This window comes from Camellia sinensis, chromosome 6 (assembly GCF_055761805.1).
Source record: "Camellia sinensis isolate YWXY chromosome 6, ASM5576180v1, whole genome shotgun sequence".
Taxonomy (NCBI): Eukaryota; Viridiplantae; Streptophyta; class Magnoliopsida; order Ericales; family Theaceae; genus Camellia; species Camellia sinensis.
The window spans coordinates 73110855-73135788 of NC_138966.1; positions in this window are offsets into that span (position 1 = coordinate 73110855).

Below are 24934 nucleotides of genomic sequence, written 5' to 3' on the forward strand. Positions count from 1 at the left end.
CCCAATGGGACATGGATCTCGTTGGGAAACTGCCCCGAGCAACTGGACAAAGAAAATACCTGCTGGTGGCAACAGACTACTTCACCAAGTGGATAGAAGCTGAACCCCTTGCCAAAATCCGAGATGTTGATGTAAAGAGCTTCATATGGAAGAACATCATCACCTGGTTTGGGATTCCAAGAGAAATAGTTGCAGACAATAGAACACAATTTGACAGTAAGCTAATCAAGAGCTTCTGTGCAAAGTTCAAAATCAAGAATTACTTTTCCACCCTAAGTTTTCCTCAGAGCAATAGACAAGTAGAAGCATCCAACAAAGTCATCTTGGATGGGATTAAGAAGAGGCTGCAAGCAGCAAAGGGAAAGTGGGTGGATGAACTGCCAAGCGTACTCTGGGCATATCGAACTATGCCGAGAAGATCAACGGGGGAATCCCCATTTGCTATGGCTTATGGCACAGAAGCAGTCATTCCTCTGGAAATCGGCATCCCAGGGATCAGAACCCAAGGAGTGGAGAATGGGACCAATGATGTATTATTAACCCGAGATCTGGATCTACTAGAAGAAAAAAGGGAGAGAGCTGCAATACAGCTCGCAGCATACCAGTAACAGCTTGCCAGAGCTTATAATAAGAAGGTCAACCCAAGGGAGTTTCAAATCGGTGACCTCGTCTTGAGAAAAGTCGTCGGCAACAAAAAAGATCCCAGAGAGGGGAAGCTTGGCCCAAATTGGGAAGGACCTTACAGAATCATCTCGGTACTGGGCAATGGGGCATATCGACTTGAAGATAATGAGGGCAAAGAGTTGCCAAGACCTTGGAACACTTGCAATTTGAAATTTTTCTATCATTAGAATTTTTTTTCTTTTGTTATTTGCCGAAGTAAATAAATAAAGTTTTAGCTTGTTTATTTGTTTATACACTTGTGACTGATAAAAATACATAACGTTATTTCTGGAATACATATATAATGAGAACCCACGTGGAACTTAGGTACACATTAGGAGGCGAGATCATGTTTAAACAGTTGTTGAAATTTGAGAAAAGTTTACAAGTTGAAGTTAAACCGAGATCATATTTAACACTTGTTGAAACTTGAGAAAAGTTTACAAGTTGAAGTTAAACCGAGATCATGTTTAACACTTGTTAAAACTTGAGAAATGTTTACAAGTTGAAGTTAAACCGAGATCATGTTTAACACTTGTTAAAACTTGAGAAATGTTTACAAGTTGAAGTTAAACCGAGATTATGTTTAACACTTGTTGAAACTTAAGAAAAGTTTACAAGTTGAAGTTAAACCGAGACCATGTTTAATACTTGTTGAAACTTGAGAAAAGTTTACAAGTTGAAGTTAAACCGAGACCATATTTAACACTTGTTGAATCTTGAGAAAAGTTTACAAGTTGAAGTTAAACCGAGACCATGTTTAACACTTGTTGAAACTTGAGAAAAGTTTACAAGTTAAAGTTAAACCAAGGTAAAACACTTGTTGAAATTTTATGAAGAAATTTACAAGTTGAAACCAAGGGTGTGCCAAGAGAGGTACTTGGGTATTTGCCGAGGTAAATTATCAGTTTATATAACTGAGGCGTGTCACCTCGAGAAGGTTACACAAGACTGAAGTATATATTAAAGATATGCAAAATATTCTAAGTGTGAAATCAAACAAGAGCAGTAAAGGGAAGACAAAGATACAAGCAGGAAAGTTGTATTAACGTTCAAAAGAAGGCATGTCAGCCAAAGCTTACAAATTGTTTCAAAAAGAAGAAAAACAAAGTGCAAGGCACAAAACGAAGAAAAAAGACATAAAAATTAAGACTCCTCAACAACAGTAGATGGTGGGGTTTGAAGTTCAGACGACTGCTGGGAAGACATCTCGGCAGCCTTCTCGGCCGCAAGCTTGGCATCGATTTCTTGAAGGGTTACATCGAGGCTCTTGTTGGCGAGAGGCACTTCGGATGATGCTTTCTCAAGAGTAGCATCTTTAGGAACCTCTTCACCCTCCTCGTCTTGAGTCAAGTCCAGGACTTGCTCATTTGGAGTAGGGGACTTGGCCCCAGCAGCTTTCTTTGACTTCCTCACCAGAACCTCCTCCTCAGACTCAGAATTGTCGTCGGATTGGCTTCGAGTTGGGGGGAATGACAGAGGAAGGACGTCGGAGTTCCTGAGGAGGGAGTCATCGGGGATTTCGAGCTTTTTAAGTAAAGTCATCCAACCAAGGGTAAAACCCTTGTTGCATGCCTGCTTTACTTGTTTTTCGTAATCCGCCGTGACATCGGCCACCCCCTCATTATATCCCTTCTCGTCGGCGGCCTTGACTTCGACCTCTTTTGTTGCCAGAGCATCCTGAAGTTCTTTCTGGGCCTGGGACATCTTCACCTCGGCCTCTCTTTTTTGGGCCTCGAGAACCTTCCTAATGGCCTCAGCGAATTCCACCTTTTCTTCGGCATCATTTTGAGTTTTGATGGCAGCCTCGGCTTGATGCTCCAAGGTCTTCATCTTAGATTGCAAGCTTTTATTGGTCTTCTGAAGACTGGAGGCCTCCCTCTTCTTGTCGGCTAGCTCCTTCCGGTTCTCAAAAGATTGTAGCGAGAAGGAATGGGCGTACTGGATTGCCTGAGAAAAAATAATACAGAGCAGAAGTTATTACAAAATTTTCTAAAGTAGAAAAAAGAGAAAGAAAGAAAAATTACCAAATAAAGACACTTACTTGAACAGAGCACTGGAGCATCAGAGAATAGTTTTCATATTCGCTTAACTCGACGTCTCGGTTGAGATCGCCGGGAAGAAGCAGAGCGGTACTAAGGGCAACACCAACATTAATGTCATCAGTGCTGTCGCCAGCCCTAACTAGCTTGTTCTCCTGTACGATTTTGGGGGCCCAGGGGGCATCATATTTTAGGGACCCCGAGGTGGTTGCAGAGGATGACCTCGGCCTTTTTGATCTGGTGGATTCGGATAGTTGTGTTTCAGCAGACCTCTTCTCAGGGACAGAGGTGGTCTTCTCACTCTCAGCCAATTTGGAAATTGGCAAGGTGTCCTCAAAATTAATCTGAGTCACCGTTGCCTTTGGCTGAGCCTTCTTTATCCTTTTTTGCTTTGGCTTTGGAGGCTTGGTTAGAGCTGGTTGAGCATCAACTGAATCAGGAATATTGGCCAAAAGATCCTTGGCGACTGCTTTTTGGCGGCCCATTTCAGCAGCAAAAACTGTTCGGCGTTGTCGACGGCATTGGGATATTGGGATCAGATATGGAGCTGAGGTAGACGGTTGCTTAACTGGATCAGAGGTCGATCCTTGATCTGGCCGAGATGAGGAGGCAGCTTGAGGAGTTGTGGCAGAAGAAGGTGACTGGCTTTTCTTTTTCTTCTTTGGGACGTCGGGCAGTGCCGATTTGTAGGTTGGGATGAAGTTGCATACCAGAGGGGCTCTTCATTTGTGGACTGGCAGATCCAAAAGTTTCCTCAAGTCTTTGCTAGGAAAGAAGGACTGACGGAAACCCTTTGGTGGCTGAGGAAGAGCTGCAAGAAAAGCAAACATTAGAAACAAACAAAGTATTGAAGACTATAAAAACAAGTTAGTATGAACACAGGGCTCTTACCATTGCCCTCTACAAAAACTGATCAAAGAAGAGGGTAGAGATGGAGGTCCTCGTCTGGAGCGAACTCCCAGTTCCCTAAGGTAATGAAATAGTCATCCCCAGCTCCCTTGTTGGAGTCAGGGAGGTCAGCGACAATTTTGTACTCTGTAGACCTCGGCTTGAGGTAGTAAACATAGCCCGTATCATTTTTGAGGCCACACATGGTGTAGCAGCATTGGATATCGGATAAGGTAACCCTAGCGTTTTCTTGCTTGGCTAAGGCTATTATGCCATTGATGACTCAGTAGGAGTTGATGGCAAGCTGCATCGGGTTCAGCTTATAATAATGAAATATCTCACGGAAAAGGGTATTTAATGGGAGCCGAAGTCCGCACTCGATAAAAGCTACCACAGGGAAGGGCATAGAATCAGTTGTAGGCATGATGGAGTCATCCTCCCCAGCCAACCTCAGATGGACGTCGGCCAGATGTCAAACTCACACCTAAAGTGATCTAACTTGGTCGGGGTGTCTACCCTATACTTCCACATGCCCATAACGTCGGCTTCACTTAGAGGAGTTGGATTTCAGAAGGAAGGAGTTTTTGGAGGGTTTTAAGGACCTCGGCAAAAGCCTAAGGGTTAGTTAGGATACGAATTTGTGGGAGCCGTTTTAGTTCTTTTTAGAATCTATGGGTTCTACAAACAAATCCCAAATCTAGATCTATGGAAACAAGGATTGGAGGCAAGAATCTGGCAAAAACACAGAAAACAGAAACATGTAATGCGATTCAGAGTCAAGAACAGTGAAGGATCATCAAGAAACACAAGACAGGTGTAACAGGCCAAGAACAGTGGCAGCAATCAACAAATGTGTGAACGATGTGAATTCGAGACATAAATTGGGCAGAAACAAAAGCATATGATAAACATGCTCGAATACATGATTCGTAAATCAAATACATGAGCAAGAACAGCAAGAGCAACAGATAAATGAAGCAAAACTTCTTGAAAAGCAACAAGAAACTGAAAACAAAAGGAACAGTGGCTTACCAGAAAATGTTAGGCCGGTATGGGGATCGCCGAAGTCAGACGGCGGTTGCAAAAGTGGCAGAACAGCGAAAACTTCACCGGAGGAGAGGAATGAAAACAGTTACAGAGCTTGTAAGTCTGGAACAATGGCGTATTCAGAAGCTAGAAAGAGTTGAGAGCCTGGGGATACAAAAATGAGAAGACGGAGAGAGAGGAATTGATTTTTGTTAAAACACAGAAACGGCGGCGAAAAGGTCATTAATGTGCCTAGAAGAACGTATGCATTAGACGGCGCACGCGAGAATGATTCAATTTTCAGGCGCGTATCAGGTACGATTTAATAAGAGAAAGACGCGTGGCTGCAACGGTTGAGTTGTTATGCACGACAGCTCATACGCATGAAAGAGCACTTGGAAATTCTTGTTCTGTAAAAGGCATGTCGGCCTGAATGACGATCTCAGCTGAGAAATTTTGAGTTGACATACTGGAAGGAAGTACTGATATAGGTTCCATCACCTCAGAATGCCGAGGTAATAGAACCTAGGGGGCAGTTGTGGGGATATATTTTCTGAGTTCCAACACGTGGCCAAGGTGACGCCGACGTGTCAGCCGAGGTGCCACGTGTCCAGGTTATAATGATGAGGTGATCTCGGGTAGGCCGAGGTTATCTCTGAAGATATTGGAATCCGAGACAAGCGGATAAAGTACAAAGAGTCCTAGAATGAGGAAGGACTTCAGCATGGATAAGGGTAACACTCTTAGGGAGTTTATCTCTATCTATTGAAGAGTCTAGGATAAGCACTAAGCTAGAGTCCATTGAAGCTAGGCTTCTTTTGGGACTGAGTCTATGTTAGCTATAAAAGAGAGGCACCCCCGATGGGTCTAAGGTACGCAATTTATATTCAGAACAGTGAGTTTAGCAATTAATTATCTTTGAAATATATACTGACTTGATCGTCGGAGTGGCCCCGGGTGGACAAACCACCGCCAGAATCTTCTTTTTCTGTTGCAGGTCAGCCAGGTGTCATCTATTCTGCCAGTACTCTCCAGCTGAATACTAAGTTGGCAGTGTGATCAGAAATTCACTCATATAGTGTTAATCAGGTGGGTAAATTACAGAGAAATTGGTGGAAAGTGAGAATAGTGTTAATCAAGTGGGTAAATTAAGTGGGAAAGTGAGAATAGTGTTAATCAAGTGGGTAAATTTTGTGATATAGTGTTAATCAAGTGGGTAAATTATAGAGAAATTTTGTGATATAGTGATATAGTGTTAATCAAGTGTGTAATTGAATATTTATTTTTTGAAACTCTTTTTCACTCTGTAGAGAAGACGAAAATGAAAATGAAATAATGATTCTACATACATCACAAATTTTTGTTTTTGTTTTTATTTTAAACAGTGCTTCCATAAATTTTTCTGCAAAACTTTGAGATTACTTTTATTTATTTATTTATTAATTTTGGAATTTAATTTGAAATTTTAAAAATGAATAATGTTCACTATTTTCTTTAAACCCAGAACCTAATTTTTTTTTTTGTTATATTCTCTCTTTCTCTCTTTTGGTTCACAAAATTTGAGAACTCAACTCCTTGAGCTGAAGAGTTGTAGGATCTTATGAATTTTATTTAGCTCAGGTGTAGGTAATGCTAACCCAATCAGCGCTTAGTTGGATGCATTTGAGTTCTTTGCTTTCACTAATACTTCTCTTTTAAAACCTTCTAAATATATTCAAAACAACATAATGATTGGATTCTAGTAAGAAATTGATTTAACACATGACAAATCCTATTTGATGAAGTTCATGATAGAAACAATTGGTGTGGTCATAAAAACTCGGACATTTTTTCAAGAAGGTGACAAGTTTGTGTCGAACATGCATCCAACAAGTCTTTATTATTATTATCATTATTTATTTATTTATTTTTTTTTAATGTTTTCAAAAGCCTAACATACTCACTTAGACAAACACAAAACATGTAACTTGTAAGTTTGAAGAAAATAACTTTGGAATCTAACAATAAAATAAAATTAATGTAGATTTGTATCTATTAACATTATCTCATCCATTAGATCTTTTAATTTTAAGAGACCTAAAGCCCAAGTCTTTTTGTTTATAAGTGCAGTTTTTAAAATAGATATGATTTTAGTTCACACTTCTTTTCCAAAACGTAGGGTGTGGTAAATGATTTCTTAGTATTGTCATAAAATAATATATAAATCTATTGGCAATGAAGAAAATAAGAAATAGGTAATATTTTATTGTATAAATATAAAAATATATACATATTTGTTTTTGTGTCCTTTCTATGTCATGTCAATGTAAAAAAAATATATATATTATTGTATCGACATGTCCGTATCGTGCCATATTTGTGTCTTGTGTTCAGTGTTTCTTAGAGTGTAATGGCACATGAGAATTGTGCAACATGAAGGCAGTAATGGTACTCTTTAGTGGCAAAATAAACATGGGGATGTCGTAATTTGTTTTTTGTTGTATAGTTCTTCATTTTTTTGCTTTGTGATCTTCGTTTTCTTCTAATTTGATATTTCTAAAATTCGGTCAAGATTTTTTATTTTTATTTATTTTTTTTGGGTGAACCATATTTGTTTTGTAATGAAAACCTGGAAAATTGTTTTTAAAATTCTAACATAATTTTTTCTTCAATTACATAAATGCATTTTTAAATATGTAGATTGTTTGCTAAATAATATATATTTTTTTTTTCTTTTCATCACAGCAGTGAGATGGGCATTTGAGAAAAAAATTGAAAAAATAAGATGGCATACTTTTTTAAAACCAATTTCCATCCTTATTATGAAACTGTTTCAACTAACTGCAATAAACAAAAAAATGTGTTAGGATAAACTACTAATACATCCTAATAGTTGAATTGAATTTCCATCAAATCTTATAAAAAATAAGTACTAGTAAAATTGTTGCTAAAATAATTTTTTTGTGACAATTTTTTGTACATGTCTCTAAAAATTGACAATTAGTAACTTTTTTTGTCTCAATTTTTATAAATTGTTACTAAAAACTTACAATTAGTAACGTTTTTCTAGGACAAATTTTTCAATCTGTCGCTGAAAGTTGAAAATTAGTGACACTTTTTTTTAAACTGTGGCTAAAATTTATAATTGACATTTTTTGTGACAATTTTTAAATGGTCATTGAAAATGAACAATTAGTGACGCTTTTTTAAAAGTGTTTGATAAAAAAATGTCATTAATTAGGATATGACTTATTGAATAATAAATCCACTTATTATATATAACCTACACATAAGTCCCCAATAATTACACTTAAAATGATAAGATATGTTAGAGTGGTTAGGGGAGTCTTGTAATAAAATAAATCCTTAATTTTTAATTTTATCAATTTAAACTTTAATATTTTGATTTATTTTTAATTTAAACTATTCTTATTTGCTTTAAGTAAAATTGACAAAAAAACCAAAGAGTGTTTTAGTCATTAAACACATTATAGGTATAGGAAAAATGTCTAAAATATCCGTTTTCGATTAGTTTAGTGATTAAAATATATATTTTTAATAATGATACTTAACAAAAATAAATAAATAGTTTAAATTAAATACAGATCAAAATATTAGATTTTAAATTGACAAAAATAAAAATTAAAGATTCAACTTGTAACAAGATTCAAATCTTGAGTTGTTTTGTTAAATTCTATTTAGGGCGACCACATCATAATTGAAGAGACCGAATTATTAAGAAAAAATTGTATTTCTGTGTAGTGGGAAACAAAAATTATATTTTCATATGGTGTAATTTTACTATGTGCATAATACAAATACATTCATATATTTACAACTTTTCTTGTGCGTCATAATTACACCCAAAAAAAAAAAAAAAATCCATTTGTAATGTAATTTTTTTCCCACTAGTGCATGTATTTTCAATTTCCGCAATTATTAATTGGAGACAGTTGTCGGATATGGCCCCGATGCGTGAATTTAATTTTGTTAGATTCTAATCATTTTAAAATTATTTATAAAAAATATTATATTAATTCAATAATTATAATTACATAATTTTATTATATTTATCCTTAAAGAAATAATTAATTAATTTTAAAATTATGTTTATCTATTATTTGAAAACAAGTTTATAAAACCACGTAACTACAATTATCAAATAAATATATTTTTCTAATAAATAATTTATACACAAATAAATATATTTTTCTAATAAATAATTTATACACAAATAGTTACATAATAAATTAATTGAAATACCAAAATAAATGCGTGATGAATTCACAAATCCAAACTAATAGTCTGATCATTTTAATGGATTGAACGAGTCTTACACTTATGGAAAAATGTTACAAGGTACACAGTTAAAAAAACATCTTCTAAGATATGTTTAAAGTATAAATTGTTTATTGTAATTTGGAAAATTACAAATACTTCATTGTCAAAAAATTTTATTTAACAGAATTAACTAAAAAAATAATAAAATTCATAATTACTCTCGTATACAATAATAAAATTACTTAAATTATTAATTAAAACATGTTTCAAATATCATTAAAAACTGTTAATTGACTTGTTGATTTATTAATAAAATGTGTGATTTGTTATGAAATTAGAAATCTCAAGGGGTGAAATGTAATTTCTAGAACTACAAAGGGCGATTTGTATTTTAATCAAATCTCAGGAGATGTATTTATAATTTACCAAAGAAAGGGGAGAAATAACTTATGAGTGATTGTTACAGGGAAAAAAAATTACTAAAATGTGATAAATATTGTAAACACTAATAATTAAAATTAAAATTATTATTATTAATGTATAAATTTTTTCTTTGACACCACTGTACCATAATTGTCCCTAAAAAAAATAATACCACAATCTCAATCAAAAAAATTTCCTCAGTGGTCCCAGTGTTGTTATCATCCAAATATCATGATCTTTGGTTGGCTTCCTATATTTTCCTTCTAACGGAGAATGTTGTTTTTAATAGAGAATGACTTGTTTCTACTAATCAAAGATCTCAACTGCCTGACTCAATTCAATTTTTACCGGGAGACAAATTAAATCCTTCTTTATATTATCAAATTCACTATGTCGATCCATCTACAAATTCGAAATTCCCACCCCTTATTCTTTTTCAGGTCAATTTAGGTTATGTTTGAATAGATATTCCAAATGAAATTATTTGAAGTTAAATTTTATAAAAATTTAAGAGAATTGATTATTATTGATAATTACGAAATTGGAGGAAAAGTTAAAAGTAGAGTAAGAAAATAATTATTTTTTATAATTTATTTTTTTCCCATTAAAGTATTTATAATATATAAAGTTACAATTAGACAATAATACATAAGTTCAACAAAAGATCTCTATAATGAATAAGAAACCACTAGGGTAACAAATTCCCATAATAGAAAAGAAATCATCAATTTTTGGATTTAGCAAAGATTAGCTCCTAACCTTCTAGCTAGAAGTATATAGACATATAGTTGGCAAACCGAGTAAATATTCATCATAATATTCATAGTACGAATTGTTTCAAATAATTATTTTTGTATTGTTATTAAATCCATCATAATCATCCATTATTATATTTAAATTTGAATTATTCTCCAAAAATGATTAATGTTGAAATTCTTTCATTTCAAATTCATAAATTGGAATGCAACTGTGTTGTTAACACCAATGGAAAAGCACTCTTTTCACCCACATTTATTTTTTTAATGAGCCAAGTGTTGTTTTATACTAATTCTTAAAAACTTCGATGAAGTTTCTGTTGCGGATCGTGGGCACACCAGGGGACACTCACAAGCAAAAACACAAGAGTTTTAACGTGGTTCGGCAAACCGGCCTACGTCCACGGGAGCGATGTTGTTATATATCAACAAATGGAGGAGATTACACACTCTCAACTCACTGTCTCTCTATATAACACACTCACTCACACTCTCTGACAAACAGAAAATAGCTCTCACTAGCTCTCTCTGTTTTGTGCCTTCCTCTCAGCAATGTGTTTTGCCATTTGCCCTGTCTACAACTCACCATCACCATTCCATTTTATACACCTTGGAGTAGGTGGGAGTGCCATTGGGTAGCCTCCATGCTTGACTTCGGCAGCCTCCTTCTTTGACATGGTTGGTAGCCTACTTCCTTGTTGACCAACCAAGGTGTGTTCACAAGACAATTTCCCCTTCACATGGGGTGAATTCAACAAATCACCCCCTCAACCCATGTGAGGTGATCCACTGCACACACTGCTGCTAATCTTGTCACGCCCAAATTCAACAAAGTCTGCATCTCTTCACTGAGATGCTTGCACCCCCTTGCCTGGAGTGCCCGGCACCCCCTCACTGGGGTGCCATGCAAAGCTTTACTTTGCAACTCTTTGACATGGCATCTCTCCCTTCCATCCAGTCTTGGAGAGATCCCAATATGTCTCTAATTCAGGAGCAAAAGAAACTTTCTTTCCTGGGACATGCTTTGCTGTCTTGGTCTCTTTGCTCTGAGCTGTCTTTAGAATTGGCCGCAATGGCTCCGTCTTGTGCACCTCCGAACTGCCTCCATGCGTTCTTGTACACTTTGGTTGCCATGTCTGCTGGGCCCTATGTCTCTTCTGTGCATGTCTTGTACGTCTTGCCCGGTAAGTGACAGTAGCTCCGTCTGTCACAACCTTCTCCACAAGCCTGTACAGATTCCCCTCCAGTCGTCCATGTAGCATCACCGTATCTCCATGGATGACTTTGAGATTTCCTTTGCTAGATGTGAAGCTATAACCTTTCATGTCTAGCATACTTAAGGAAATTAGATTCTTCTTCAGTCTTGGCACGTGTCGGACTCCATCCAACGTGAAAATTTTTCCATCTTCCATTCTCAGCCGTACTGTTCCCATGCCAACAATCTTACTCACAGTGTTGTTAGCCACTCGAACAATACCTCCATCATTGGCTTGGTAGGTAGAAAAAAGTTTCTTATCCATGCATATATGATATGTGCTTCCGGAATCTAAGATCCAGTCAGGTTTCGTCATACTCGACGAAACTGTAAATGCATACTCATCCTTAGCATTTACTGCAGCAGCGACATTTGATGAGCTCGCCTGTTCCTTTTGTGCTTTGTCCTCCTTGAGCTTTGCACAGTCTTTTATGAGGTGATCCTCCTGATCACAGTAATAACACTTTCTCCTGAAGCCTGACCTTGATTGCGAACGTCCTCTTGATTTGGATCTACCCCGTCTATCATTGGACCTACCTCTGCCTTGCTCATTTTCTGAGGCAACCATGGCATTTCCTTCTGGGTGTTTGCTACTGCTACCTTCCTGTTTCTTCATCGACTCATGAGAAATGAGCGTAGCAATCACCTCATCCAGTCCAAGAGCATCCTTCCCGTACAATAGAGTTGTCCTGAGATGCTCATATGATGCAGGTAGAGAGACCAGCAAGATCATAGCCCTATCTTCCTCCTGGGTCTTGTCTCCAATGGTGTCCAATTCCATTGTGATCCTATTGAACTCGTCCAGATGTTCTGTGAGGTTCGCACCTTCTGGCATTCTAAGTGTATATAGCTGCCTCTTTAGAGATAACCGGTTTGTCAAAGATTTTGACTTGTACCTCATCTCTAACTTTGCCCATAGCTCCGCCGGATCTACTTCACTGATGACTTCCCGGAGTGTGTTGTTCCCGAGATACAACTGAATTGTACTGTTTGCCAATTCCCTCAACTCCTCCCACTTGTCATCCTTTATGTCTTCCGGTTTGTTGGACTTTTTGAGAAGAGCTTTCACCAGACCTTCTCGTGTTAAAATGTTTTTCACCCTTTGCTGCCACAGGGTAAAGTCATTACTACCATTAAAAGGCTCAATCATGAAACTTGCGCCTTTTCCTGCCATTGTAAATTTCTTCCCTTTTTAAAGAAATTTCGATGTAAGAATCTGACCGTACGGATGGGTCCGGAATATTTCAAATAGTTGGAACGCACTATTGGGTCGCCAAAAACGGACTCCGAATGGCCTAGATCTAGCCAAAAGAGTTTGAATGCCTCCGATTCAAAAACTAACCGTACGGATGTGTCCGGAATACTCCAAATAGTTGGAACTCACTATTGGATCGCCAAAAACGGACTCCGAATGGCCTAGATCTAGCCAGAACAGTTTCAACGGTTCAGATTTGCTGAATCTGGTGCGCCTGAGAAGCACCAGATAATTCCTCCGGATTGGCGGGTCAACGGCTCGGTCAACGGCGCAGGCGGCGCGGTCAACGGCGGCTTGACGGCTGGTCAACCCGGCTTGGTCAGCGGCTCAGGCTGACTGGGCTGACACGTGTCTGACACGTGTCTGACGTGTCGGCTGACGTGGTACGCGCGTGTATTACACGCGCCTTCCCCCACTCGTCTTCTTCCTCCGTCAGCGCGTGTGGCGCGTGGATGAGAGTGTGACCACGCGCCGGGTGCCTGAACGGCGCGTGTGGGCGCGTGTCGAGACTGTGACTCACGCGCCAACTTCTAGGAGCGCGTGAGGGCGCGTGGAGAGGCTTCTGGGCTCTGTTTTTGCTGTTCTGGACTCCTCTCCTCCTGACCTTCCTCCTGGTATGCTCAAAAGTGGATTTCGACCACTTCGAAATCTGGACACTTTCGGAAAAAACTCGATTTTTCTCCACCCGGGCTCTGATACCAATTGTTGCGGATCGTGGGCACACCAGGGGACACTCACAAGCAAAAACACAAGAGTTTTAACGTGGTTCGGCAAACCGGCCTACGTCCACGGGAGCGATGTTGTTATATATCAACAAATGGAGGAGATTACACACTCTCAACTCACTGTCTCTCTATATAACACACTCACTCACACTCTCTGACAAACAGAAAATAGCTCTCACTAGCTCTCTCTGTTTTGTGCCTTCCTCTCAGCAATGTGTTTTGCCATTTGCCCTGTCTACAACTCACCATCACCATTCCATTTTATACACCTTGGAGTAGGTGGGAGTGCCATTGGGTAGCCTCCATGCTTGACTTCGGCAGCCTCCTTCTTTGACATGGTTGGTAGCCTACTTCCTTGTTGACCAACCAAGGTGTGTTCACAAGACAATTTCCCCTTCACATGGGGTGAATTCAACAGTTTCCCTCTATTTTCAATGTGCCAAGTGTGTTTTATTACTCTCCACTTCTTAGAAACTTGGTGAAGTTTCCCACTATTTTCTTTCCCAGGAAAAAAGCATATCCTTTCCCACCTGGAAATACCAAAAACAGAAACGAATGGATGCATCATCATTGATATAAAAAAGAAAAATACAGAAAAACATAGGAGCCATCGTGGAATGATTTTAATGAAAATTTTCAAATCCAGATATTATTTTCCTTTCCCGAAAAAAGAATAATCGAAAGGCAGCAATTGATTGAAAGTGGTTACAGAACTTATATCAAATTGGGGAAGGAAGTCCAGGCGTGCATTTCCCTTCCAAACAAACATTTTCCTAGGAAATTTCTTCTTCTACTTATAAGTAAGTCATAGTGCATATATTCGATCATTGCGAGTTGTAATCATCTTTCTTTTTTTTTTTGATTCAGATGAAAACATAGAAAACAAGAAAGGTCTCAATACAAAAACCAAACAGATAGGAGGGCTAGTCCCTCTCAAAATGAGCTCCAGTCATATCTTCTATGACCAAAGCTGTTAGAGTTTCTGGGGGATCCTCCAGAATCACCACATGTTCATCTTGTGCCACTCCTATATTTGCCAAACGATTAGCAACTCTGTTTCCTTCCCTCAGTGTGTGACTCAGTGTACAATTACATCTTCTCATTAAGAACTTGGTATCTTCTATGAGAGGGCTTTGTAAGGAGAGTTATGGCTTGGTCCATCTTGGATTAGCTTGATGGCTTGAATGGCATCAGTTTCAATCTCTACATCCATTGTGCCGTTCTGAAAGAGAATTGTGAGACCCCTGTAAATGGCCCATAACTCTGCTTCTACACTGGAGCAGTGGCCCAGCTTTCCATAGTATCCCCATATCCATGTGCCTGCTGCATCCCTCAAGAGCCCTCCATAGCCTGCCTGTCCAGGATCTCCTTTGGAGCAGCCATCAGTGATCGTGAAAACTTAGAGGCATGATATGATCTTCTCATTTTTTTTTTTTTTTTGTTTTGTTTTGATTTGACAAATCAATTAATCTTTTGGAATTGCTTGCGATTGTTTGTGGGTTGTTGAGTGATTTGATTTTTTTTTTTTTTTATTATTAAAAAAAATTTCGATGATTGATTGTGGGTTTGATCAATGTGTTTTGATCGTTTGATGTTTAATTCTAGTTATGTGCGTTAGTTGGTAATCAGGTGGGTAAATTACAGAGAAATTGATGGATAGTGAGGATAGTGTTAATCAAGTGGGTAAATTAAGTGGGAAAGTGAGAATAGTGTTAATCAAGTGGGTAAATTTTGTGATATGGTGGTGTTTGGGAAGCAACTTCCCAAATTTTTTTCTCATTTTTTCCACTAAAAGACAAAAGTTTTGCAAAACCAAAAAAAACACATACAAACAAAATATCACATCCAACCCCATAATCGTTTCACTTTTTCTCTCACAAACATCACATCCAACCACATAAAAACCCAACTATCTTCCCAAACACTAAAAATTTTTTATCTCATAAAAACCTACATCTACTAAAATCTACATAAAAACTCACTTCCCAAACACCATTAATCAAGTGTGTAATTGAATCTTTATTTTTTAAAACTCTTTTTCACTCTGTAGAGAAGACGAAAATGAAAATGAAATAATGATTCTACATACATCACAAATTTTTATTTTTATTTTTGTTTTTGTTTTTATTTTAAACAGTGCTTCCATAAATTTTTCTGCAAAACTTCGAGATTACTTTTATTTATTTATTTATTTATTTTGGAATTTAATTTGAAATTTTCTTTAAACCTAGAACCAATTTTTTTTTTGTTCTATTCTCTCTTTCTCTCTTTTGGTTTACAAAATTTGAGAACTCAACTCCTTGAGCTGAAGAGTTGTAGGATCTTATGAATTTTATTTAGCTCAGGCGTAGGATAATGCAAACCCAATCAGGGCTTAGTTGGATGCATTTGAGTTCTTTGCTTTCACTAATACTTCTCTTTTAAAACCTTCTAAAAATATTCAAAACAACATAATGATTGGATTCTAGTAAGAAATTGATTTAACACAAGACAAATCTCATTTGATGAAGTTCATGATAGAAACAACTGGTGTGGTCTTAAAAACTCGGACACTTTTTCAAGAAGGTGATAAGTCTGTATCGAACATGCATCCAACAAGTTTTTATTATTATTATCATTATTTATTTATTTATTTTTAATGTTTTCAGAAACCTAACATACTCACTAAGACAAACACAAAACGTGTAACTTGTAAGTTTGAAGAAAATAACTTTGAAATCTAACAATAAAATAAAATTAATGTAGATTTATATCTATTAACATTATCTTTTTGATTAGATCTTTTAATTTTAGGAGCCCTAAAGCCCAAGTCTTACTATTTGTTTATAAATGCAGTTTTTAAAATAGATATTATGATTTTAGCTCACACTTCTTTTCTAAAACGTAGGGTGTGGTAAATGATTTCTTAGTCTTGTCATAAAATAATATATAAATCTATTGGCAATGCAGAAAATAAGAAATAGGTAATATTTTATTGTATAAATATAAAAATATATACATATTTGTTTTTGTGTCCTTTCTATGTCATGTCAATATAAAAAAAAAAAAAAAAATATTATTGTATCGACATGTCCGTATCGTGCCATATTTGTGTCTTGTGTTCAGTGCTTCTTAGGGTGTAGTGGCACATGAGAATTGTGCAACATGAAGGTAGTAGTGATACTCTTTAGTGGCAAAATAAACATGGGGATGTCGAAATTTGTTTTTTGTTGTATGGTTCTTCATTTTTCTGCTTTGTGATCTATGTTTTCTTCTAATTTGATATTTCTAAAATTCGCTCAAGATTATTTATTTATTTATTTTTTTTTTTTTTGGTGAAACATGTTTGTTTTGTAATGAAAACCTGGAAAATTGTTTTTAAAATTCTAACATAATTTTTTCTTCAATTACATAAATGCATTTTTAAATATGTAGATTGTTTGCTAAATAATATATTTATTTTTTTTCTTTTCATCACAGCAGTGAGATGGGCATTTGAGAAAAAAAATTGAAAAAATAAGATGGCATACTTTTTTAAAACCAATTTCCATCCTTATTATGAAACTGTTTCAACTGACTGCAATAAGCAGCTAAAGTTATTTTATAAACATGCAGGGACTGAGGTAACATCTGAAGGGTGAATTGAGACATGAAGGAAAAAATGGTGCTTGATTTAGATCTGAATAATCTTCCTTCACCTGTTGACAATGTGTGACCTATTGATCTCAGTCTTATCTTAGCGCTACCTTGGGACACTGGATTGTCACAAATACAAATGACAACCGAGCTTGAGTCTGTTGATGATAAAGTTGTCATATGCTCCCCAAGAAGCTTTGCTGAGGTATGGAATCTTACATTATTATTAAGATTTTGTTAATGTGTGCCGTTAGGGTACATGTTAAGAGTCTTAAAAAGATTGTACATTCTGCATGAAAGTGAGTGTAATGAAGAATGTACAATCTCTGTGACTCTTATTATTATGCTAGTTGCTTTTCTTATCAGTTTACCTGGTTTTTAAGTTTATTGGTTTGCCTTTTTCACCTCATCTTAGGCTAAGGCTAGAAGGAAACGTGGGGTGATAGAGGTGATTGATGCTGAAAGTGGTTTTCAAAGAGGCTGTTCAGGTTCTTGGCAATTATGTTTCCCTCTCTTTTTATGGTTATGGAATTTTGAAGCTTAAAATTATAAAGAACATTGTTATTTAGGATAATACTTAAGATTCCATACCTCAGCAAAGCTTCTTGGGGAGCATATGACAACTTTATCAACAACAGACTCAAGCTCGGTTGTCATTTGTATTTGTGACAGTCCAGTGTCCTAAGTAGCGCTAAGATAAGACTGAGATCATTAGGTCACACATTGTCAACAGGTGAAGGTAGATTATTGAGATCTAAATCAAGCACCATTTTTTCCTCCATGTCTCAATTCACCCTTCAGATGTTACCTTAGTCCCTACATATTTATAAAATAACTTTAGCTGTTTATTGCAATCAGTTGGAACAGTTTCATAATAAGGATGGAAATTGGTTTAAAAAAGTATGCCATCCTATTTTTTCAATTTTTTTTCTCAAATGCCCATCTCACTGCTATGATGAAAAGAAAATATATATATATATATATATATATTAATTAGCAAACAATCTACATTTATGTAATTGAAGAAAAAATTATGTTAGAATTTTAAAAACAATTTTCCAGGTTTTCATTACAAAACAAACATGTTTCACCAAAATAAAAAATAAAAAATCTTGAGCTAATTTTAGAAATATCAAATTAGAAGAAAACATAGATCACAAAGCAGAAAAATGAAGAACCGTACAACAAAAAACAAATTACGACATCCCCATGTTCATTTTGCCACTAAAGAGTACCACTACTGCCTTCATATTGCACAATCCTCATGTGCCACTACACCCTAAGAAGCACTGAACACAAGAAACAAATATGGCACGATACGGACATGTCGACACAGCAATATGTTTTTATATTTTTTATATTGACATGACATATATAGAAAGGATACAAAAACAAATATGTATATATTTTTATATTTATACAATAAAATATTATCTATTTCTCATTTTCTGCATTGCTAATAGATTTATATATTATTATATGACAATACTAAGAATTCATTTACCACACCCTACGTTTTAGAAAAGAAGTGTGAACTAAAATCATAATATCTATTTTAAAAGCTGCATTTATAAACAAATCGTAAGACTTGGGCTTTAGGGCTCTTAAAATTAAAAGATCTAATGGATGAGATAATGTTAATAGATATAAATCTACATTAATTTTTGTTTTATTGTTAGATTCCAAAGTTATTTTCTTCAAACTTACAAGTTACATGTTTTGTGTTTGTCTAAGTAAGTATGTTAGATTTCTGACAACATTAAAAAAAAAAAAAATTTAATTAATAAAGACTGGTTGGATGCATGTTCGACACAGACTTGTCACCTTCTTAAAAAAGTGTGTGAGTTTCTAAAACCACACCAGCTGTTTCTGTCATGAACTTCATCAAATGGAATTTGTCTTGTGTTAAATCAATTTTTTACTAGAATCCAATCATTATGTTGTTTTGAATATTTTTAGAAGGTTTTAAAAAAGAAGTATTAGTGATTTACCCACTTGATTAACACTATTCTCACTTTCCCACTTAATTTACCCACTTGATTAACACTATTCTCACTTTCCACCAATTTCTCTGTAATTTGGTGGAAAGTTGCGTGTGTATTACACATTCTGTTAATTTAAATGAAAAAAATATTGGTTACACTTTAACCTAACATCATTTGAAGACTATTAACTATTTTTGAATTGTAAAGAATAGAATGTCTAACCTCAAATAATTAACCCTTTTTATAATGTGGGATATGCATTCATTCTTTGGCCTATTGTGATGCTTCAATCAATCAAATATATCAAATACATCATTGGAGAGAAACGTAGAGCAAAAGCTATACTTTAGTGGGATTGGCCCCTCTCTCATTGTTTGGCCTAATTTGGTATGTTGTCATTTATATCAAATAGTAGAGCATGAAACAATAAGATATACAGTTCACTTTCACCATTTGCATCAGCATAATCCCCTCGTAGATCTGGCTTCTTTTCTTGCTCGGTGCCTGAGTCATGTGTCTTACAGCTGTCTGCAGGGAGGATAGAGAATTATAGAAAAAATTATGAGTTGATTTTGGAGCAAATTTATATGGTGTCTCAATTTATTTATTTATTTATTGACAACAATGTCAAGAACACAGAAATTAAATATATAGTGAGAGACATCTGTGTCCTATTTTGTATTTGATTTTCTGTGCATTTAGACTTAATATATGTGTTTGATTAACGTGTGGTTTAAACTTAATATTTTTTTTGCATGATGTGAGATTCAAATGAAAAAATTTGAATTACATAATAATTTTTAGAAATTTTTTATTTTATTATTATTATTTTTTTAATGTTTCTGAGTTGTTGATACATAGGCCTAGTGTGCCAAAAGATTTTTGTTTTAGATGGAGCTTGTTAATAGATTAAAATAATCCAAAAAAATTACTACAAATTATCACATTGTTTTCTCTATTTAAAAAAAAAATATTTACACTCAATTTCTAATTTATAAACTTATACTCCATTAAGTCTTAATTAACATTTTATAAATTTTCAAATTCCATTAAATTTTTAATAGTTAGAATTGCCCTTCAAACAATAATTGTTCATTATTTATGATTATCTATAAAGAAATATGATGATTTGACATTTATTTTGATTTTCAAAACTTTAAAATATCAACTTTCAAATTGAAAAAAAAAATTACGTGCAAAAAAAAAAAAAAAAAAAACTAAATAGTGTGTTTCGTTTCAGTTTTCTGAAAATTGTATTTTTTTTATTTTTTGTGTTTTTAGTTAATATTTTTTAAATTTTAACTAATTTTTTTTTTACGTTTTTAGATGTACCATACTTAGATATATCTAAATAGTAAAATATTTATGAAAAATATTTTTAAAAATTAATAAATACACAAAATAACGAAAAATGTGCTGAATTTTCATTTTATTTATTTATTTATATTTTTTGGTTATTAGTCTATTTTTTAAATATTTTTTCACATATGTTATACTTTTTACGTGTATTTATGTTTGGCGTGTCTAAAAATTAAAAAAAAAATTACTAAAAATATTTTAAAAAATCATTGAAAACATTAAAATACGGAAAATAAAAAAATAAATTTTTTTGAAAACTAGAACCAAACAAACTGAATGTTTTTTTTTTTGAAAAAATTGAATTTTATTTGTGCAAAATTAAAAAAAAAACTTATCTATAAAGGAGCATGATGATAGAACATTGATGTGCAAAACTGGAAAAAAAATTACAAATGAAAAAACTAATACTATTCTCAATTTTAAAATTAAAAAAAAAATTGATAACGTTCTCGATTTTATTGGATAGTTGAATCAAACTAATAAGTAGAAGGGAAAAAACGTTTAATATCATACTCTGTTTTTTTATCAATTAGTGAAATAATTATTTGGAATATTATTATGCAAAATTGATAATGTTCTTAATTTTAAAAATTTTAAAAAAAATGAAAATATTTTCAGTTTTATTAAATAGGACTTATTAATTTAAAAAATCTTGAATAGAACTTGAGTTATTATAATAATTATAAATAGAATTTTAAGTAAAAAGTCTTAAAAGAATTCTTAATATAATTAGATAAAATTATTGATGTTACTGTTGCGAGGACAGGGTTTGGTTGCTCCATTGATCAAAATCAAGACGGACAATAAGTGATCACATTAAAGATGGATCAGAAGCTATGGTGGGTGATTATTTAATACTCTCGGAATATAAATATATGGTGCTTCATAAGGTTTTGATTAGCGGAGAGTCTTAAGGTCTCACAATTTATGTCGGGAATGGAAGAATAACATAAGACTAAGTAATTAATGATTCATTTAAAGTATGATCACATATATATAGAGATTGATCGGAGCTTTCGACCTGTCTTTGGCTAGTAGGCCAACCAAGTTCAGACAGATGATCAAGTTGACCCTTTTCTTGTTTGGGAAATTGAATTGAAGTGAAAACTTATTGGCTGATTTTGAATGTTTCACATTAGTTTGTTTGGAAAGTTAAAAAGTTAAAAAAAATTTATAAAAAGCCAAATATCTCAATAATTTATAGCTTTTAATGAAACAAAAAAAATATATTTATAAACACATTACTTTTTTTTTTACCTCATAAAAATTTAAAAATAAAAAAATTACTAAAAAAAAACAATTCTCAAATGGAAGACTTGTCTTCTTTTCTTTCGTAAACAATTATAAAAGTTGTATAAATAAATTTACAGAGATTAATATGGGCATCACGTGATGGATTGTGATCCTTTCTATTGCATATTTCTAATAGAGAAATTTGATTATATCATCCAAGGATGAGTGAAATTAACTCTTTTAATTTAAAATAATTATAATTTTATATTTTTAGCCATTAAAGGTTGTTTTGGGAAGTTGGTTAAAAATTGACTTTTTGATTTTTTTTTATAAAAAATATGTAAAAAAAAAATAGAGAGATAATATGACTCAAAATAGATTAAAAGCAAAGTTTCCAAGCTAAACCTAAATATAGTGAAAATATTGGAGATGATCAAAATTCTCATGTGATAGTCTTATTTCAAGGCAAAACACCTAGCAATATTGTTCAAAATTATAAACATATCACCATTATATCTTTCATTTTGTATAAAAATTCATAATTTCCTCAAGTACCCCTGCTCGGAGTCAAATCCAGAGAAAAGTATCATGCAAAAACAGTGCTTTCATTTGTGAGTATGTTGGAGGGACAGTTGGAAAATTAAATTACTTGGCCAATCACAGAGTAGAACTCATTTACTGATGAGAAGGTGGCATCACTGTTACATCATAAACTAAACAAAAAGTAAATATAAAAGTGGTTGCTTAAACATTAGGTAGAGTAAAGATGACAACAAAGCATCAATAATTAAAACTATTTAAATTGATTGAAATGGTAAGAAGAAGCATGTGACCGAGCAGAAATTTTCAAAAGAATTCATGTGTTACCCAAAAAAAAAAAAAAAAAAAAAATCAGAGAACTATTTCATGTGAAATATTGTCAATAATATACCATCAAAAGTATAACTACCACAAAAATGACACTGGAATGCAAATTTTTTGCATTTGTAAATAGCTTACCGAGAATAATTCCAGGTGCACCTCTATACTAAGAGCTTATCGATGTTCCAAACCTCTCCTGTCCAGCTGCAAACCAAAAAACTTAATAGCCTCATATCTGAATATTGAATAATATATGTTTGAATAAAATAAGTTCAGTAAAGCTTGTCCAGAAAAAAGCTTTTCTAAATTGTTGTTTTTGTTTGTGTTTCTATTTTGTAGGATAGATACATGTCAACATCTAATTTAAGGGCTCTCCTTCCACAACTCCAAAACCACTCGAACTTGCACAAACACTTTAGCAGTTATTTTTTATCTCAATTTTTCATAAAGGCATCCGTAGGGTTTTGGTATTGAAAAGTAGCTATTTTAGCAACTGTTTTAGCCATTTCACGAGGTGTAAAAAACTGCACAAAAAATCGTTTATGGAACATTATATTACCTAACCACATTTTTTATTATATTTCTCAAGGATAATTCAAAATTCATTGAAGTATTGTGTAAGAAAGTTGAAAAACCACCATTTATAGGCTTAAAAAGGCTTAACAAGCCAGGTTACTGTGAAAATGAAAACCAGTATAAAAAAAAATGAAACATTCCTGCCTTCAGTCGGAGATTTATAACAAAAACATCCAAGAAAAAACTAAAAAATCTGTTACATATATGAGGGGGAAATACCATTGGGATCCAAGAAATTTTCCACATTAAATAAACAAAATAGTTCCAAATAACAAGTCATCTATGTTAATTACCTGTGTCCGAAATCATAGGTTTCAGTCTTTTTCCACCAACTGTTAGCAGCTTGAGGACTTTAAGCTCAATATTTAATGAATTCAAATGAAAAATGAGTAAAGCCCATCAAAAGAAAAATAAAGTGCACATTGATTTTTTAGTTTATATCATTTCCATTCTTCACATGAAAACTATATTAGCTAAACAAGCAAAAAGAAACTGCATTTCTAAGCCAAATTGTTGCATGGAAGTTCAAAAAACACAAGTGGATAAAAAATTGTGAGGCATAGAGGATGTTCACTGCTGAGACTACTGATCCAATAAAAGGTAACATCTAGAGAATGCCAAGTATAGCAAGGATGTATTGCATATTCCATATTAGTAAAGTGCCATTAAGATAGCAAAGCCTTCCTACACAATTAGAAAGCATATTGCTACTGATACCAATGCTAAAGCCCCCTGAAATCTATTGTCCTGCTTAATTTTGCAAATTAGCAAAATGTAAGTCTGAGTGTACATGAGCTTTGCATTGCTGATGCTAAACATCTAGATCATCCAAATCAAATCACCAAAATGGAATTTACAAATTGTAATAACATACTAAGTCGTATGAAGTCTCTGCATAATATATGCCCCAACAATTATGTCAAGCGATAGAAATATGACATACATTATTATTTCCTTGCCATTCTTTTTGGCTCTTTTCTTTTCTTTTTAGGGGTTGCTATTAACAACAATATTAATTCCATCTATCCCCCTAATCACCCATTCAAATATTTTGAAAGGTTGAGTTAAGTGAATATGTATCATTTTCAGTCCAAAAAAAAAAAAAAAAAACCTATTCTCTGAAAGAGTTTTCCTTATGGTATTTTAATTGAAATAAATCAACAAACAAACAAAATCAAGAAAGTATGAATTATCCCAGTATGAGAAAACCCTTACAGAAACTTATGATTCCCAAATGGACAATTCAAAGAGCACAAGTTTGAAATCATAAAGAAACTAGCGATGATCCTCAGCATCATCATGAAAAAATGCCCAAGAACCATTACACAAGCATAAGGTGTACTTCCCTTATTAGCCAACCCAAAAACAGAGCAATCAAATTTGACCCCTGTTTATGTCGTTAAATTCACCTTGAAACTACCAACATAGAAATTTGCAACTAAACCCACAAACCTTCAATCAAATCTTCCAAATGTTCTACTCAAAATTGTTATAAACCCATAATTTAAGCCATGTTTATTGAAGAACCAACTACAAATATTCATAAACCAAGAAGAATCAAGTCGCGCACGCACACCCATGTGTTTGTTTGTATATATGTGTATGGAGAGAGAAAGAGTGGGAAAGAGGTATACCAATGGTAGAAGAGAGATCTCCAAAATCAACATAATAGATTATGCTAAAAGAGGCACCAAGGGGGTGGAAATCGTATAAGAGAATAGACTAACATCTCAATTTTCAAAATTCAAATAAAAAAATTCATTATGTAGTGCAATGAACAAGACAATATGAGGGAATGATTAAAATGATCTCCTATGATATTTATAAATTAAAAAAAAAAAGAAGATCTTCTATGATGTGCCTAAACTCACCAATGACAAAAGGTTGCTTATGAGCATGTTTAGGTGCTGATTGCTCCACCTCTGAATTTCTTAGCTCCAATCCATCCAAGTGAAATTCAGGAAAAATGAACCCCTGATGAACCTTCTATGAAATCAACAACTAATTTAGAAT